The sequence below is a fragment of the Papio anubis genome, chromosome 13 (genome assembly GCF_008728515.1).
Source record: "Papio anubis isolate 15944 chromosome 13, Panubis1.0, whole genome shotgun sequence".
NCBI classification, from domain to species: domain Eukaryota; kingdom Metazoa; phylum Chordata; class Mammalia; order Primates; family Cercopithecidae; genus Papio; species Papio anubis.
Window position 1 is genome coordinate 87,254,837 of NC_044988.1, and position 14,864 is coordinate 87,269,700.

At 40.0% G+C, this 14,864-nt stretch overlaps 2 long non-coding RNA genes across 10 annotated transcripts in view; both read left to right on the forward strand.

The window, feature by feature from the left end:
• Window positions 1–594: 594 nt before the first annotated feature.
• LOC103878121 overlaps window positions 595–14,864 on the forward strand; it is a 198,205-nt gene continuing 183,935 nt past the window's right edge. For 5 of the 9 annotated variants that reach the window (XR_004177979.1, XR_001895643.3, XR_004177981.1 and 2 more), the window contains exon 1: window positions 1,720–3,652. This is a non-coding gene — a long non-coding RNA (uncharacterized LOC103878121). The other 4 variants (XR_002517446.2, XR_002517442.2, XR_002517444.2 and 1 more) reach the window with 4 other exon arrangements.
• Window positions 8,636–14,184, forward strand: LOC110741366. Its single transcript, XR_002517449.2, has 2 exons — window positions 8,636–9,754; window positions 13,405–14,184. It is a non-coding gene; the product is annotated as an uncharacterized LOC110741366 (long non-coding RNA).

Below are 14,864 nucleotides of genomic sequence, written 5' to 3' on the forward strand. Positions count from 1 at the left end.
CTCTGTTCTGTTCCATTGGTCTATATCTCTGTTTTGGTACCAGTACCATGCTGTTTTGGTTACTGTAGCCTTGTAGTATATTTTGAAGTCAGGTAGCGTGATGCCTCCAGCTTTGTTCTTTTGGCTTAGGATTGTCTTGGCGATGCGGGGTCTTTTTTGGTTCCATATGAACTTTAAAGCAGTTTTGTCCAGTTCTGTGAAGAAAGTCATTGGTAGCTTAATGGGGATGGCATTGAATCTATAAATTACCTTGGGCAGTATGGCCATTTTCACAATATTGATTCTTCTTATCCTTGAGCATGGTATGTTCTTCCATTTGTTTGTGTCCTCTTTTATTTCACTGAGTTCTCCTTTAACAGATCCTTTACATCCCTTGTAAGTTGGATTTTTAGGTATTTTATTCTCTCTGAAGCTATTGTGAATGGGAGTTCATTCATGATTTGGCTCTCTGTTTGTCTGTTACTGGTGTATAAGAATGCTTGTGATTTTTGCACATTGATTTTGTATCCTGAGACTTTGCTGAAGTTGCTTATCAGCTTTAAGGAGATTTTGGGCTGAGACAATGGGGTTTTCTAAGTATACAATCATGTTGTCTGCAAATAGGGACAATTTGACTTTGTCGTTTCCTAACTGAATACCCTTTATTTCTTTCTCTTGCCTGATTACCCTACCCAGAACTTCCAAAGAACTGAGATTTTTTTAATTCTGAGTTTTGCACACCTTTTCCTATACCACTTAGGCAGAAGGATTCAGATACCCTTTTCTAATCAAAATAACAGTTTTTACCTGTTAGCAGTTTTTGGTCTAGAAATGTTCACATACTTTGGATTACAGCTTTAAGATCTTAGAAAACACAACCTCATGTCCAAAATTTAATTTCACAGGTGAAGAGACAAGGGCCAGGGAGTGAGAGGAATTTGTCTTAGGTCCCCCAGCAAATTTGTGGCAGAGATAAGACTAGAGCTGACGTCCTGACTCAAGGTTCAAATGTTTCCCTCAGCACCTGGCCCTTCGCTTTTAGTATTAGCAGTCATCCTTTTTATTTTATTTTATATTAACTTCAGGGATACATGTGCAAGATGTGTAGGTTTGTTACGTAAGTAAATGTGTGCCATGGTGGTTTGCTGCACCTGTCAATCTATCATCTAGATATTAAGCCTAGAATGCATTAGCTATTTTTCCTCATGCTCTCCCTCTCCCCACCCCCCATTCACCCGACAACAGGCCCCAGTGTGTGTTGTTGTCTGCCCTGTGTCCATGTGTTCAGCTCCCACTTAAAAGTGAGAACACGTGGTGTCTGGTTTTCTGTTTCTGTGTTAGTTTGCTGAGTAAAATGGTTTCGAGCTCTATCCTTGTCCCTGCAAAGGACATGACCTTGTGCCTTTTTAAGCAGCCAGCCTTATTAAGTGTTATCTTTTTGTCCTCTGAGATTTCTAGAGCTATTAGTCTGTCTAAATTGAGGCCAATTAAAGAATTGCAATGGTGTTTCTAGAGTCTTTGTTGGTGGCCAGGACAGTTAGTCTGGGACACGAGAGAGTCAAGAGCCAACTCGGGCAGAGGGATTGTCTGCACTAGGACATTTGTGTTAAAAAGACAGGACTTGTTTGTTTATGGGAAGATTTCCATAAAGATGATCTTCTGAGTGAAGGTTGGACTTTAAGATGAAATGAGAGACAGTATTTGTGGAAGAAGAGAACTTAAGGTCAGAATTTTTGTGTGTGTGTGTGTGTGTGTGTGATTATGCATGAATATGTTTTATTTATTATATTCTATGTGTGATTTTGTATTTGAAAGTAGATGCTTGATTCTACCACAATTAAAAAAAGGATATGCTTGGATTTGTCTGTAATATGTGGGTATGGAGAGGTTCGTTTGAACATGGGCATTTTTGTGTGTCCAGGATCCATCAACAGCCTCCTTAGAGGTGTCATATGTGCAGGGAATACTGAGAGAGTGCATTAGTCTACATGTTTATATATATATATTTTCTTTTTTTGTGTGTGTTGTTTTCCTAGATTTCTCTCTTGCATGTTTGTGGGTATGAGAGTCTGTTAGTATTAATATGTGAATGGGTGTGTGCTATTTGTACAGGGAGGATGATTTAGGCAAGGATTTGAAAGTGTGCATTTAGAAATTGAGGGCATCTCTGTGTTATGAGTGTGTGTGTGTTTGTGTGTGCTTTTCAGAGTGGTTTATTATCTTTGTGTGTATTTGCAAGGAGAAGGGGAATTCAGTGTGTTTCTATGTGTTTGTGTGCTTGTCTGTGAACGGTATGTTTTGCAGAGGTGTACTTTGTATGTTTGACAGTTAGGCAAACATATAATTTATCATCCAAATGGGGATACGTTTGAGAATGAAATATATGTGTGTGTGAAAGGATGTATTTGAATGTACTTTTAAAAATGCATTTAATTTTGTATGTGTTCTTTGAATGTACTTTTAAAAATGCATTTAATTTTGTATGTGCTATTGGTGTCAGGAATTAATAAGAAGAACGGAAGTACAGGAGATGTCATTAAATTATATAGATCTCTCTTAGACTATAGCCTTTAAACAGGGACATTAATAGAATTAAGAGGTAAGAACAGGTCGGCCCCAAAGATAAGTGTGTGTGTGTGTGTGTGTGTGTGTGTGTGTGTGTGTGTTTTACCAGATCAATGAACTGAGAAAAGAGGTCATACATATCTTGTGCTGACAAAAACCCATATGGTTAAAAAAAATCAGCACAGTAAGTAAGGGAAGAAATGTGAACTACATTGTGTTGGAAAGTGTCTTTTATGTACAACATCTGCTTTGCTGTGTCCTCTTTATGCTTCCTGCCTTGTTCCCCATGAGTAACTCTGGCTTGTGATGGCCAAGATAGCCGAGACCTTTGATTCTCTTACCTCCAAAGTTTGGAAAAATAACTCAGTGTGACCTCCATCAGGTAAGAGAAAGAAAGACCTAGGGAGAGTCGGCTGCTTCATTTCAGGTGAGTCAGAAAAGAAATCCCAGGGATGCTCCTAGCGGTCTCACTCTTTTTCAGAGTGTAGCTTCTGACTCCCTGGTTTATAGATGTACCCCCTGGGGTTAGGAAATTCACTTGCTTAGTTCTCACTGGCTTTGTGGGGTGTAGTGAAGAGACTAGAATGTTACTGCTTCTACTCTACCACGTCGGTGTAGCAGTTTCTCAGCGGCTTCATCCCCCAGTCATCCCTTTTTTATGCACACTCTACATGCTCATCACAGTGGAATGACTGCAGTCACTTCTAAATGTCATAATAGTTCTAGTGGCACCACTAGTAGTACCAGTTGTGTGGTATATTGAAGATGGCCACAAATTCCTTGTCAACCTCTCTTTGAAAGGTAGAATCTAATAGTCTCCCTTGGAATCTGGGATGGCTGTCCTACTTATTTGACCAACAGAATGTGTCAGAAGGGACTTTCTGTAACTTCTGAAGCCATCTCGTAAGAAGCCTTGTAGATTCTGCTCATGTCTCTTTCCCCTCTGGGAAACAAGTCACGACTCAGGGATAAGCCTGAGACACATGGAGAGAACATCCTGATCAATCTGGTCTTTGCCGCTACCCTCGTCAACAGCCTGAGCTGGATACCTGGCTGACAAGTACCACCTTTTTCCTACACAGATGACAACCCAGCCCATAAGCACCAGGTGAGTGAGTGAAGAAGTCATCCTGGAAGTGGGTGCTCCAGTTCATGCTGCATAGGTCGGAGACAACTCTTCTACTGAGTTCTTGTGATGCACAAAGCAATGGTTGTTTGATAGTATTATGCTTTGGAGTAGTTTCTTTCATAACAATAGATAATTGGAATAGCATTACTAGAAATAGCTAACATGTGTTGAGCCATTGCTGCTTGTCAGAGTATTTTCTTAGGAAGATACCCGCGTGCACACACACACACAGTTGTATATAATGTGTAATACACATGTATTTAATTGTATCTTTATATTAATCTAAAGGCTTTGGAGCTTTTATTATTCTCATTTTACATATGAAAAATCTGAGGTTAGGCAACTCTTCCAGATCACACAGCTAGTAATTGGTAGAAATGTATTCAGACTAGGACTTTATTTTTAATCGCATCTCTCCCTCATAGCTCTGTGCCTTTGTTCATGATGACATCGATATTTAGAAATACACTTTTTGTTTTTTGGGAATAACCTTCCCACTTACCCCACTTCACTCCAACTGACAAATTCTTTCCAATCCTTCGTGGCTTAACTCTATAGTGATAATGTTTTCTTACCCAAATCCATGTAGATGTCCCTCAGCAAATACCGCACTGCCTTCTGTCTAGCTGTGTGAAAACAAGCAAGTTATTCCACCTCCCTGAGGCTCAGTTTTCTCATCTGTAAAATCAGTTAAAATGACTTCCTTACAGGTTTGTTGTGAAGATTAAATGGGCTGGCAGATGCTAAAATGTGTCATATATGGAGGACCATGATGCACACACTAACCATTATCAAAGCTGAACTGCAGGCTGGAAGGATGAGTTCCATAGTCAATTACCTTTTGCTCTGTATGTCTCTGGGTGTGCTGAGTTGCCTAAGGCACCACTTGTGCCTTCAAAGAGCTCATAGTTCAGTGGGACAGAAGACAAGCAAAAGAACCAATATATTAATGAGATTCATGGCAGGATAGAGGGGAACATAGACTCTTTCAGTCTCAAAAAGGGGCTCTTAATACCTTTGAGGAGAGCATTTCATGAAAGATTACCTGGAGGTGAAATGAGCCCTGCAGAATGAGAAGATATTAGTGAGGCAAAGAAAAAGGAAAACCAGGAATTCCAGGTAAGAACAAGCTTAAGCAAAGATATAAAGGAACCCAGGAATAGGGTGTATGAGGGAACCTCCAGATAGTTTGATACCTACTTGCATAACAGATTTTGGGTGAAGGTGGTCTGGAGTAAAGAAGCAGGAGAGGCCTTTGGAGAGAACTTTGAATTCTAAGCTGAAGCCTTTATCCCAAGGTCAATGCGATGCTAGTAAAGGATTGAGAGCAGTGAGTGTAGATGAATAATTCTGCATTTTAGAACCATTACTTTGGAGCCTGTTTTGGAAGGGCAGGACTGGAGGCAGAGATATGGATGGAGGATTGTTCAATATTCTTTTTTTTTTTTTTTTTTTTTGAGGCGGAGTCTCGCTCTGTCGCCCAGGCTGGAGTGCAGTGGCCGGATCTCAGCTCACTGCAAGCTCCGCCTCCCAGGGTTACGCCATTCTCCTGCCTCAGCCTCCCGAGTAGCTGGGACTACAGGCGCCCGCCACCTCGCCCGGCTAGATTTTTGTATTTTTTAGTAGAGACGGGGTTTCACCGTGTTAGCCAGGATGGTCTTGATCTCCTGACCTCGTGATCCGCCCGTCTCGGCCTCCCAAAGTGCTGGGATTACAGGCTTGAGCCACCGCGCCCGGCCGATTGTTCAATATTCTAAAAGAAGGGTGATGGTAGTGTGATCCAGGGGCATGGTAGTGGGCCTTTGGAGAGATGTCAAAGCAAAAGAAAGAAGGAAACTTGGTGACTGGCTAAGAGGGATAAAGGTGGGGAAGAAATTTGAATGAGCACCTTGGTTTCTGACTTGGGTGACAGTTCATGGTGGCACCCCACATTCAAATATAATTAAAAGAATGCAGAAGGAGGGACAGTCTCTTCTCCCTTTGGAGATGGGATTTCTGCAGGCAGGACACTGGGTCCTGTGACACTAGCTGTACAGGTCACAGGCCTGCAGAAGCATTGAGCCAAGCAGGTCATTACAGGCATATCAACATCTGTTATAGAAACTGAACTCTAATTGTGCCAGACCCACTCTGGCATAATAAGTGTGGTTTTTAACATAATGCACTGCTGGAGCGAAGTTGTCAGAAAAGCAGGAGGCGGAGGAGGTAATCTGTGAGACTTCAAAAAGAGAAGATTGAAGCCACTTTATGTGGCTGGAAATGAGTCATTTGTCAGCAATGCCAATGTGCTGTCAGCTTTAGGAGGAGAGATGACGGGGCACCCTGGGGGGAGGGCTGGTGAAAGTGTCAACCTTCAGTCACCAGAGGCCATGTGTGGGGTAAGAAGTGTCAGTCACATCACATCCCTGTCCTGACCTGGGTTAGAGGAAAACCAGGGTCACAGCAGAGCATTAGCCTTGTAACCAAGGAACCTTGTAACCCTTCACTGTCAGGAAGGAACTGATGTGCTCAGCATTCTCAAAGACTGTTCAGAGCTTTAATTCCTCAGGGCATGTGCACTTTAAAAGAACAGTGGGAGTGCAACACTTAGGAAAAAGAAACTAAGGGGTAAGAGTGGATTGGTGGCAGAAAGGAGGAGATATTTCGAGCAACGACTTGCCTAAGGTCACTGAAAGAGTATTACATAGGTGAATACCCCTTCTCTCTACCTAGTTGCCAAGTCCAGGGTTATCTCTGGGTCCAAATAGCTTGGAAGCTATTCCTGTGAGTGACAACCCATTGTAAATGGAGTGATCCCTGCTTTGTAAGCTATTGCATTACCTGACACTCCCCTACCCCATCATGCCATTATCGATCACTTGGATACTTACTTGGGTTATAGCAGCAGATCGTCCTAACTGGTCTTCCAGCCTTCATTGCTCTGCTCTCATCCAATTCTTTCTTTCCTTTTTTTTTTTTTTTTTTTTTTTTTGAGGCCATAGCGACCATCTTAACTTGAATTGAGTCTTCACCTTTCTCTGTTCTTCTTGGTGTCCTCCCAGGCTACCTTGCTTTGGTCTCAAACAACCTATACCATTTCAATCTCAAACCAGGACAGCTTTTCCTTTGTTCTCTTCACTCTACTCATGCTTGCCCTTTTTAGTTCCCTGAACACAGCGAGGTTTTGTCTTTCTCTAGAACTTTGCTAAGGCTGGTCTCTCTTCTCAGGTAATGTCTATTCATCCTTCAGCTTCAATATCCCTTCTTCAGAGAGGTACTTCTTGACTCTGATTAAGTTACACCCCCGACCATACAACACATAGAGACTGTCTTATAACACTTTATTTGCTTTTGCAATTTTTATGATTATTTTATGTTGTTTATATTCTGACATCCCATTCCGATTCTGAACTCCTTAAGAACAAAGATAATGCTTGTCTTTTTTGCAACTGCATCTTCATGAGTATATGAATGCCTAATGTCAATATTTCCCAGATATTCATAGAATGAATAAATGAGGCTGGGCACAGTGGCTCACGCCTGTAATCCCAGAATTTTGGGAGGCTGAGGTAGGCGGATCACCTGAGGTCAGGAGTTCGAGACCTGGAATTCAGCTTGGCCAACATGGTGAAACCCTGTGTCTACTAAAAATATAAAAAGTAGGCAGGTGTGGTGGCACATGCCTGTAGTTCCAGCTACTCGGGAGGCTGAGGCAGGAGAATCGCTTGAATTCAGGAGGTGGAGGTTGTAGTGAGCCAAGATTGTGCCACTGCACTCCAGCCTGGGTAACAGAGAGAGACCCACCTCAAAGAAAAAAAAAATGAATGAATAAATGAATGAATAGACGACTCTTTAGTAATTCTGGTGAGCAGGAAAGTTTGGGACTGCATGCACCAGGCAACATAACAGATATATCAAATGACTTGTGTAGGCAAAGAGACAGTCAGGAATCAAGGAGCCTTATCAATAACTTTCCTGCCATTTTAAGCTATTTTCCCTCTCACACTTGCTGGAGCAGGATAGCTTTGAGGAACACAAGTTTTAGAATACTTTCCATTAGACCAGTGGTTCTAAAAATCTCCTAAATACATAGATTAGAGGGTTCTATCCCAGTGCTTCTGATTTAGTAGGTCTGGGGTGGACTTCAAGAATTTACATTTCTGAAAAGTTCCCAGGTGGTACTGATGATGCTGGTAGGAGGGGTCACACACCTTTAGAGAGAGTGCGCTACACATAATCTCCAGACGCAAGGGCTCTGCTTTTCACATTTGCTATTTTTATATGCAGATGCTATTGCATAAACATATACACTGCTACATTGTATATGCTCAAACATTTTGTTGACTACGTGAAAGAAACTCGGTGGGCACCTTTGCCCATCATGTAGTTCTGTTTCCAGAACTAATTCCTCTTATCCATTCCTATTCCACGTTAGATGATCAACGCCATCACAAGCTCCCCTTACCAACCACTTGACCTTCTCTAGGTAGCTTTTATGTTCCACCCATCCTCAGCAAAAAACATCATCTATCCTTGTATTTTCTGTTCCTAAGGCCTTGATGATATTTAATAAACCACTTCAAGTTATGATGTTAACCGGTAATGGCAGATCAACATGTCACCTCTTTAAAGATAAATTTTATTCTAACATTCGAGTGAACATTGATCCATAATGGTGATCAGCTTGTGCAGTATTGCTTGCTGGCTAAACTAAGCCTTTACAGATCTTATTACAAGAGTTTTATTTAGCTAACTATACAACATTAAAAATAATTGTGAGGGCCAGATGTGGTGGCTCATACCTGTAATCCCAGCACTTTGGGAGGCAAAGGTGAGAGGATCACTTGGGGACAGGAGTTTGAGACCAGCCTGGCCAACATGGCAAAACCCAGACTCTATTAAAAATATATAAAAATTAGCCAGGCATGGTGGCACGAACCTGTCTGTAGTCCCAGCTACTTGGGAAGCTGAGGCAGGAGAATCTCTTGAACCCAGGAGGCAAAGGCTACAGTGAGCCGAGATGGCACCACTGCACTCCAGCCTGGGTGACAAAGTGAGACGCCATCTTAAAAACAAACAAAATGATTGTGGGGTAAGCTACGATAAAACAGCTTAATAGCAAAAATTACTTGTCTATACTTTAGAAATATCCACATGCATAGTATAAATTGGTGTGTTAACTATAATTGTTCCTTATCTATGCTGCAAGGATCTTTCATGAGGAAATATTTTGGTACAGTAGGTAGAATTGCCATATACACTCAAAAATAAATGCGTGGATACATGCTTATATAAGTACATACATATGTATGTAAGTATAGATATGGGTAAAGATGTATGTGTATATGCTTTTTTCTTCACGAAATCCAAAAGTTTTTCACTTTTTGCCTAATTACATTGAGTCCATATGCATTAAGTTTTATGCTAAGAAATAGGGTCTAGTATAATAAGCATTATCTGTTTTCATACATACTAGATTGTGTCACTCACCTCACACTCATTAAATGAACATTTAGTAAAATTTCTGAAAAGTTACTTCTGCTAGATCAAGCTGTAAACTATTAGAGACTAGAAGTGATTTATTGTTTTTTATTGGTGGCAAGGCATCACAATCCCTGAGCAATTTACCAGGTTGATTTAATTTAGAGTCACTTCCATGCTTTCCTGGAGATCTACCCTAAATCTCTAGCTGAACAATGTTAGAAATTGATGAAATGTTCAACCCTGTGTCACACATACACACGAAGTTCAATTTCAGCACTGCAGGCTTGGTACTGCCTAGAGAAAATCAAATATTTTCTTTCCTCTAGAGTCCGATAGGTGCTTGTGACAGTAAGAAATAAGGATGAGAACTAATGCACTGAGCACATGCTGTATGCCAGGTGCCCTTTGTAGGTTGTCACGATTCTATGCCAACCCTGGGACATAGACATCGTTTTTTCTTCCAGGAAAATTAAGCAAAAAGCAGAAAGAAAAAAGGAAAGAAGTCTGGGAGTGACGTTATATGCTTATGGCCATGCATCTAGCAAATGGCAAAAAAAAAAAATGGATGAAGACACAGGACTGATTGTCACTAAAAACCATGTGGTATGTTTGAGCAAGGTCAGTGCCACGTAGAACCACTTGTGGTGACCACATGCCAGCTATGGGTGTAACTAAAAAACATGAGGAGTCAGAAATCATTTTCCAATTATGTCCCTCCATTTGTTTCACGCCAGGGAACTGTATGGGATCTTTTTCTCTACTGAATTTCAAGACAAGATTTTGTACCACTTTTCTGAAACTTCTCTGAGATGTCTTTCATCTCACATCTTTTTGTTTTATTTAATTTTGAGAATCAAACTGAGTCCCTCTCATTTATGAATCCTTCTCTGAATTCACCACTGAGAGTAACTTTCTTCATTTACGTACTATAGAATCCTGTACTTTTTATCAATCATTTGACAATTTGCAACTTGTCTTGAACCTATGTGTTAGGATATTAAATATTTTCTATTTAAATATTTATTAGGATACTAAATTAGTTTAAGTCAAGGGATATTAGGATTGATGGCAGAGATATGTGAGGCTCAAATTTTGAATCAAATCAATGGCATTAGTTTGTTCAACCTCTAATTTCCTTCCCAAGGTGGAGAGAGAGATAGAGAGAGAAAAAACAGGATTTCACTGGTATTTCCAATCCGTTACCTTTGAAGCTCAAGTTCCTCCCTGTAAAATGGGAATAAAAGTTCTTATTATGCCTCCCTCATGAGGCTAATATGAAGGTCGGATAAAATAAAATAAGGGAGAGTGCTCAAAAATCACAAACAGTTGTTATCATTAGTATTACATTAGTAGGTCAACAACAAAAACAGGAGCAATAAAACAAAATCCATGAATCCATGAACCACTTGAGAAAAAAAAAAACCAAAAACTTCTCTTTAAGTTAAAATTCTTAGAAGACTGCCCACAATAATGAAATATGTTTTTCTTGTGGTGACCACATGCTAGCTTATTTTGCTTATCCTCAAATTCTTGGTAAAGTTCAATTTCTTTGTACACTTTACTATTATAGAATTAGTAAAGATTTTAAACAAGCGTCAGCCTTTTAAAAATAGGTTTCCTAGGCAGTAAAGATTAAAAACAGAATTACCAATGGGGATGGGGAAAAGACGGTTTAAACTATCCAAGAAATAACATCATTATTCAAGAGTTTATACAATCTGTTTAGCAGTGTCCAATTGCTTGCCAAGAATATACAAATCATTCTTATTTTTTTAACTCTTCACATCTCAGTAAATTTGTATGTACTAAAATGGCATTTAAAAACGAACATAGTCTAAACCCTTCTTTTTCCAATGTAGGGAATTTGAAAACATCTGTAGCATTAGGAAGTTTGACTAGATCAGAAACAGAAAGAGTATGGCAAGTTGGTCCAACATTGTCCAACTCCGTGGCCATGGCAGGCACCACTAATGGATTATAGTACTTTACCACTGAACTAGGAAGTAGCCTCAGAATCACCCTCTCCTCACTGCTCCCAGCAGCTGGTATCAATCAATTGCAGCTTTACCACTGTAGGAGATCTTACATTTCATTGTTTAGCTCTGACATTTTCAGAGGATATAAATGCAATGAATTTGCCTAACTCCTAAAATTCATTTTCTTAAAAAAAAAAACAATCTGTTCCTATTCTCTGGAAGGTGATGACAAATTTCAGCATTTAAGTTGGTATTTCTCATTCAGTTGTCTGTCTTTTCCATTTCCCAATCTGTGAATGGTGCTGGTGTTTCTCAGTAGGAGATGCCAAGTAAATGAAGCCGCCCAGCAGGAAACCCTGTTTGGCAATTCTAACAAGGCTTGAAGAATTGGTTTCCTCATTAGAAACAACAGAAGTTTTCTATCTAGTGAATTCGCAAGTCCCTGATCCAGTGCTCTCCTGAACAAAATATTGATGCATAAGAAATACAAATAAAAAGTAATTCCTCGATAATGATGGTATCAAGCATTCACCTAGATTATAGGAGATAAAAATTCCATTTCCTTGCAATGTATTGTCTCTATTGATAGACTTTAACTCTGGGAGTGGAAGGATTTTTATCTCCTGAGTAGGGATTACCACGTGATGAAATCCTACCATGTGTCCATGTCCTTCATGCATACTATCTCACTGAAATCACAATAATAATTGTTAACATATATTAAAGCTCGCTCTGTCTCGAACTGTTCTAAGCACTTTACTTGAATTAACTCATTTAATCCCCACAAGAGCACTATGGAGTAGGTAATAATAACATTTTCTAACAAATAAGTAATTAGAGGCAAAGAGAAGTTCAGTAATTTGCCTGAAGGTCATACATTAGTAGGGCAACTTGCATTTGAATCTATGTAGTCTGGCTCCAGGATCTGAACTTAGAACCACAGTATTATACTACCTTCTCATGTCCCCAAGGGTTGGTTGTTACTTTTTTTTTCTGATGAGAAAAGCAAACTTCAAAACCCAGGTCGCTTGCCCCATTGCCTTTCAACTAGAAAGTGGCAAGAATTAGATAGCAGGATAGAGCCAGCACTTCTCATCCATCATCTTATTTGATTCTGGCTACCACCCCATGACATAGATGGTGGTAATTCCCCCATTTAACGGATGATGAAACAGGTTCTAGTTCAATTGTAACTTCTCAACATAACACAGCTAGTAAATGTAGAGCCAGGCTTTGAATGAGGGAGCCCAACTTGAGGATGTCCATGTGATACCAGTTATCAAGGAGTTGATAAGATCTGAAAGAAAAAGCAGGGCAAATATGAAAAAAATCTTCCAAGTCTGATGGACCAGAGACAGCATGAGGCACTTCTGAAAGAGGACAAAGGGCTCAGAGAAAAATCAGAGTGATATGGTCAGTTTCAGCGATGAGAAGGATCATTAATTGACTCTTTAAGAATAAGTACAGGGTAAGTTATGGAGTCTTAAAGAAAGGTGACTGCCAATATCGGTGGGAGTGGGAGTGGGGACACTGTGTGTTTGTATGCTGATAGTAAGGAGATCAGCATCTAGTGTTCAATTTCCTAAGAGGCACTAATATTTGATTGACAAATAAAATAGAAGCTTGTTGAAGATCTATGGTTAATATCTGTTTAATATCTGCTTCATCAAATGCAATGAAAATGTTTCTGAGCCTTACTTCAGAACCCAGACAGAAAGATTCTGGAATATAGTTTTTCCTTATTTGTTCTCATTCTCATTCTATTCCCATTTTCCTCTTTTCTTCTTTCTTTCCACTCTTTTTTCCCCTTTTCTTCCCTCCTGTTCTCTCTCCTTCTCCTCCTCTTCCTCTTCCTTTCTCCCCTTCTTCCTCCTCCTCTCTTCCTCTTCCTTTCTCCTCCTCTCCTGCTTTCCCTCCCTGCCTCACTTCTACCTCACAGTATTCTTGGGACTTCTTTTCAGCCCATAATGGAATTCTGTTCTTTAAGTAGGGCTTTAAAAAATTGTGACCCTTAGTTTATTTTAATTCCATTTCAGCCTTTGATATGTCAACAGTAAATGGTTCTTATGTTCATTCCTTCCACACACAATCTCAGCTCCCATTGTGCCATTAGATTTGTGCCTCTCCTCTGCTATTCTGCCTTATATGTGTGTATGCATATATATATGCATATAAAATGTAAAATGTCTATATATACAGGTTACACACACACATTCACTGCTAGCTCAGTTTTGAGGTTTGAGGGTTGTTGGGTTTTCTTTCCCAATCATAAACAATGTTTCCATTCTACAGCCCTTCTCTAGAGAAGACCCATAAAATTTGACTCATGAAGAGAGAGAAAAAAATTCAGGAGGCAAAAGTAATATGGGGAGAAAATGAAAGAGATTTAGTGCAGCTATCAACCGACCGTTGTGCTGTCTTTAAGAGTCTGTTGAAACAACATAATAAAAGGTAATAAAGGCTGGATTTATAGCCTACCTGGCGGAAATGGCTGCTGTTTGTATCTTGCCCAGTTGCAGACCACTGTAGGTCTTTGTCTCGGGAGCAGGATCTCTTTTCCTTAGAGAAGTCTTTTTTCCCTTGGAGTTAAGGGACATCAGAAAGTATCCAAATCAGGTTGGCAGGGAAGTTAAGCATCTCTCTGGTTCTTTCTCTTCCCTTCTTTGCTCTGGGATTTAAGGACCCAGTGTTGTTTCTTTTAAAGGCTGTATTTGATTCGGTTCGCCTAGGAAAGCCCTCAGTGATTACTAAACTAGGTAAAGAGAACTTTGAACTTTAAAAATGGTCATGCCAGCTCCTATGGGATTAAGGGCTTATTCTTTCACCTTAAAGTTCAAATAAATATCCCAAAACTTCTAAATCAGTACAAATCAGCTTGTCAGTCCTTCTCTTCTATCCCTAGGGCCTGACTTAACAAATATGAAGTGACCAACATAATGCAAGCATGACCATGATGTTGAGTGACTACCTTAACGCTGAGGACACAGAACTAAGTGACTTTCTGTATGAAACTTGCATTCTCACAGGTGTAATAGTTAATAAGCAAGTAATGAAATAAATATAAAAATGTAACAGGTTATGGAGTAGGTGTCCATGGCTGTGGAAATGTGTTATGTAGGAGATGCGATTGATGATAGAGGACAATGAAAATTGTTGGGATTTTTGTGCTCAGGTTTTTTTTCTGTATTATTGCCATTTTCAAAAATATGTATACTAAAGTCACAGCTTTCATATACACTGATAACAACTAGTTTAAAATATGCAATAGAAAAACCTATTCTTTGTAGAATAGTACCATGCAAAGTAGTTCCACTGGGTGCTCACAAAATCTCCATGAAGGCCTCTTCTACCATAATTTGGGCTTGAGCCTGCCTTTTGCCTGACTCCCTTTGTATGGGGTGCACCGTTGTCAACAACATCTAAAATTTTCATTTCAAATGCTCTTTGAGCTAATTTTGGTCACCCAGGGGCTCAAGGGCAATGGGTTCTAGCTGCCATCACACTCTGCCTCATTATGGAGGATTTCAGGCCACCCTTGGTCTCCCAAAGTGAGATTTTCTCCCTTCTTCTTCAATTCAGCCCAGTCCTCTCTGCCTGCCTGTGGCTGGGCTGTGTCACAAGCTCTGTTCCCTGTGTCATGGGTAATAGTCACTCAGGGAAACTTGCCATCTGGCAAAAATGCCACGTTTTTGTCACAAGAACTTTCCTATGTCGAGTGCTTCTGTTTACCATTGGGAGAAGATAATTATCTA